The following is a 5,166-nucleotide window of genomic DNA, read 5'->3' on the forward strand; positions in this document are numbered from 1 at the left end:
CTATTTCAAGGCCATTAAAGTTGTACTGTGACAACTCAGCTGCAGTATTTATGACTAAGAACAATAAGAGTGGAAGTCGAAGTAAAAACATCGACATCAAATATTTAGCCATAAGAGAACGTGTTAAGGAAAAGAAAGTGGTCATTGAACACGTTAGCACTGAGTTGATGATTGCGGATCCTTTGACTAAAGGCATGCCACCAAAGAATTTTAAGGATCACGTAGTACGAATGGGACTTGGTTCCATAATGTGATTTACATTGTACGAATATTTATTGAAACTCTTAATTCAGTTGATGATTTCTCATATGGTTTTGTGCACATATTTATTCATTCGTTTATTTTGAGAAATCTCATTCGGTTTGGACTTTGGAATAGACATATGGTTTATTCATTAAGTTGTATGGGATAGTGTTGAGAGACTTGATATAGTGTAATACATGGAAGATAATAATCACTATAAGAGGACCTATCACCATGATTCATATATTTTGTTTCTTTATATGATATGTGTTGAACTATATGAACCAAGTGGGAGAATGTTGGGATTTTTTCTTTAAGATTCCCAAATTAGTTAATGATGGGAATTAAATTTATTTCTTTGGAATTTCCAAATTAATTTCAATACCCTTTGATATTCCCAAATTAATTTCAATAACCTTTGGAATTCCCAAATTAATTTCAATACCCATTGAAATTCTCAAATTAATTTCAATAACCGTTGGAATTCTTTGGTGTTTTTAAGAGAAATAATTTTCAGAATGTGGTTCATATAGTGTCTAAGTTCAACACATGAATTTAGTAACATTCCATAATGTGGTTACATCCATTGAACTCTGTGATGGGCAGAGTACTATAAATTAGATGTGATGTTTGCTGTTTTGGTCCCTAAGCTTGCTCCTCTTCATTTTATTTGCACCATCGGGTTGTGAGTGAGAAAAGCTTAGAAGATCTATAACAGAAAATTTGTCGTGTGAGTTGTGAGTGTCGACTGTTCGTTTAAGTTATGGTTGGAGGTATGTATGATCCTATCTCGTTTCCGCTAATCAATTTAAAAATTTATTTTGTAAATCGAATATGGTATTTAGAATCTTTTACACACCTAATTTAAGGATCCCTCTCCTGGATTCCTACAAAGGGAGGCATGACCTGATCAACCACATAGCATTGTTAGAGTCGTCAATCTATCTGCTCTAAATAGACGGGCCCATAATATACCACCTCTTCTTAACCACCCTGAAGGAATAAACCCTTCGATTATTTAACGGTCTGTCGACCGAGACCATTCCAAATTACTATCAATTTAAATGACTCTTCATTTCACACTTCTCAAACGTACAGAAATTCAGGAAAGACTCTGATCCATTGCTCAACATCAAACAGGAAGAGGGCTAGAACCTACAAACCTACATTGCTGAAGTTAGAAATAAGAAGCCTAAAATTGTCGAAACAGCTTTGAAACAACAAGTCCAAGGCATATGATTCAGGTATGACTTAAATCTGTTTAAATCTAATACTTTTGCAGAAGAATTGGAGATGGCGAACGAGCACATACTCGTTGAGGAAGACTTCAAAGTGCCCCAAGGATAAGTCAGAATCGTCCGACCACCCATTAAAGAAGAGGAAAGAACGAGGTGAGCCCCGAAGGTCGAAGGGCAATCAATCCTCCACCGATCACCAAAACAACAAATCTTGGTCCCGCAATCATTGAAAAAATAACTGAAAGCAATGCTTAGATAAATAGTCGGCTCAATATTATGACCGACCACATGTTTACAGAAAAAGCAAGGTCTGACACCTCTCAACTTGTCGATGACCAAACTAGTCCAGGTCATCTAAAATAAGGACTACTTCAACTCGGCCACGCTATTGAATGCGGCTTTGACCTTACTGGATACACAGAAGTACTGCCAGTACCACCATGACCACGGTCATGACATACAGGAGTGTCGATAGCTTAAAAACTTAATTGAAAAACTCATCCGCACCGGGAAGCTCAAAGTGTTTGTTATAGTCAACACACACATACAGTGACAGGAAAAGGCTCCCGTAAAAGATCTCTCCAACTAGTCTGTCAGGCAAATAAGGTCCATGTAACAGGGATAATACCTGCCACCTTCGGGGGGGACCCCGACCATCCTGTTTAAAGAGATAGCGTTTGGGAGAGGTTTGCGACATCGTTTCGTACAGACTTAAGCATTTATCAATTGTTTTTACACATGCACATATCCCATCGAAGGGAAACCACTATAATGGGGCAATCATCATCACATCGTTGATCAACTACTACCAGGGGGTAGCATTCTCATTGTACAAGAAGTTTCATGAATATCCTATCCAAACAGTTTTAAATAATATCAACCTCAAGGCCGACCGGTTGACATTACCTGTTAGTTCTTTTTCCAGATTCTTCAGGGAAAGAAAGGAGGCGCTCAGCCTTGTCACCCTTGTCATCTCTTGTGGAGAAGCAGAGAAGCAGTAACATAGCTCGCATGATTTCCCATTGGTAGAGTCTTCGCCGACCTACAATGCTACCTTCATTTGACCACTTTTGAACAGCTACCGAGCCGTGACTTCTACCTACCATGTGGTAGTAAAGTTCTCAGGCGGAAATACAGTAATTACATTCTGAAAGAACTTGGAGAAGTTTAGAAGCTGCTCTTTGTGACTGGTCTCGAGGGTCGAACATGAATTGCTTGACATCCAGATCTAGAGGGAAGGGGGTCTCGATACCAGTAAGGTCGTCCTCTTGATACCCATGTCAAACAAAGAACCCGTTAGGTTTTTCCGAATCAGTGAACACTATGACGCATGATTCAGGAGCTAGCTGATATAGACACTTCAAGTGCACTGGGAATTTTTCATGTGGACCGCAATAGAAATGTTTGACTTTTCAATCGATGTAACATGCCCCCGGCTGAACCTTAGCCCCAACTCTCGACAGGTCCAACAGTAGATTCAACAGAAGATTAGGTCGACCGCCAGAACTTTGGTTGAACTGATAGTGATAGAGGTGCAGAAGCCGTTGGACATTGGCTACATCCGTGAAGTTCAGTTCTGACGCGGCTCTCAAACGTTGTCATGATTAAGAAAGCCATTGACAAATGGTGGATGTGCATCGATTTCACCAAACTCAAAGAATGGAAAATAAAAACGCGTAAAGTGAAAAGAAGTAGCACCTTCTCTTATTTATAAGACATACACATAAAACGAAGCATTATATAATGATATATGACACACCAAACCTCATTTCAAAATTTATTTAAAATGTATTTTTACTTCAAATAACATTATAACAAACCTTGAACGAAGTTTTTAATAAAAGTGTGTTCCAAGACCTCATAGAGTCCATGCCACCCTCAACTTCTGGAGAACCAACTCAATGCTTAACTTAATCTGATCAACCTTCTTAGCTTTCTGATTGAACCTCACTAGATCTAATATCTCACGGAGTGCCTCGAGCTCTCGCAGTATCTTGGTTAGGCCACCTCGAAGGGCGACAAGCTCAGTCCACAAAGTTGCTACTTAGCATCCAGGCGAATCGATAGCTCCCGCACAAGATCCACAACCGAACCCCCGATAACTTCCTTAAGAGGGGTTGTTCCCCATGCTAGTACCCTTATTTGGAGATCTATCATGAGCGAGGGGTCGGGCAGCTGATAAACCGTTTAGGCTGACGGTGGTAGAAGCCCAACATTTACGACCTACAAACCGATCACTGTAGCAGGAGAGGATTTTGCGATATCTTTCAACATCCTGCCATCTTAGAAATCCTTTGACCTGACCAATTCGTCTATGAGTCTATCTATGGAAGAGAGAGACTTAACGACCCTCTCCCCTTTTGTATCGAGGTATCCCCGCTTTTTTGTAGCAGCAACTGAAGAAGGATCATGAAAACCACTCATTCCAACTCCTTTTCGCTTACCTCGACAAAAATAATCGGTTGGCCCTTGGTGTTTGAGCCCATACTAATCTCCAAAGCCTTTTGCTAGGCCTTGTCAACAATTGGCCTTCAATGTTAGTCGCAAACCTTGCCCGTTTTTCCTTCGTCAACATTTTTCTTTTTTGAGGAATATGAGATCTGCAACCTTGTTTCGCCATCCTCTAAGGGTCTACAACGAACCGTTAGCCAGAATGACCTTTAATTATAAAAAGAAAAACAATCGACAAATGATATAAGACTCAATTCATATACCCATTTATAAAGCACATGGTCACGTAATCCTAATTGAAGTTAAATGTTCAATTAATTCATGAATTTAATGCTAACAATTATTTAATAAACTTCCCTGTCCTTATTATAGCTATGGCTATTAAGGAGCAAAAAAACTCGGGGAACTAATATGTATATACCAGAAATACCAGCATGAATCTCAAAGCTATATACATTCCAAATAATGGCCGAACAATCAAAGCATCTGACTAATCAACAAATAATTCCAAGGTTAGGATAAGCTAACACACTATGACAATGGGTTCAACAAGTGGATCATTACTATAGTCCCGACTGATCGAAGTGTGTAGAGACCGTAGTTGGATGACTCACCCGTGGCAAGCAAGATCGTAATACGATCGAGCATCTTGACCTACCGGCACGCACTTTGAAAGACATAATCTCCACTCGGTCGGTCACCTTAATCAGCCCAATTCAGACAAGTCAGTCGAGCTAATTATCGTCATGTTAAAAATTAAAATTCTAATACAAGTATTGTATATAATCCGTATAATTTATTAGAGTATTAATCATATTAAGAATGAGTTTCATAGTTGTTCCCTCATTTTTATAATTGTAAAAAATACGCTCTTGTAAATAAGAGATAAAAATAAAAATAAAAAGGGACAGACTCTCTGTCTTACGAATTCACTCTACAACAAATTCTTGACCTCTCTACTCTTTTTTTTCTGTTTAACTCGGCTCTAACTCTCGAGGCGTGTTCACAAAAGACAATATGAGATCTAACAATAGTTAAATTTAAGTGTTAGATAAGTAGATTCATAGGAATAAGTACGACAGGGGGCGTCTAGACTGACGTGGGATGGACAAAGGAGATGAAAGCCCAATGTTGAGTATGTAGTTGAAAAATTCTCGTTGTTCTCTCTCCTCCTAACCTTGTTGACTCCATAGTTTGCCTTATTAGAGTGAGCGCCCATGTGGCTTTGGTAGTT

This window comes from Phalaenopsis equestris, unplaced genomic scaffold, assembly GCF_001263595.1.
Source record: "Phalaenopsis equestris unplaced genomic scaffold, ASM126359v1 Scaffold000136, whole genome shotgun sequence".
Classification (NCBI taxonomy): domain Eukaryota; kingdom Viridiplantae; phylum Streptophyta; class Magnoliopsida; order Asparagales; family Orchidaceae; genus Phalaenopsis; species Phalaenopsis equestris.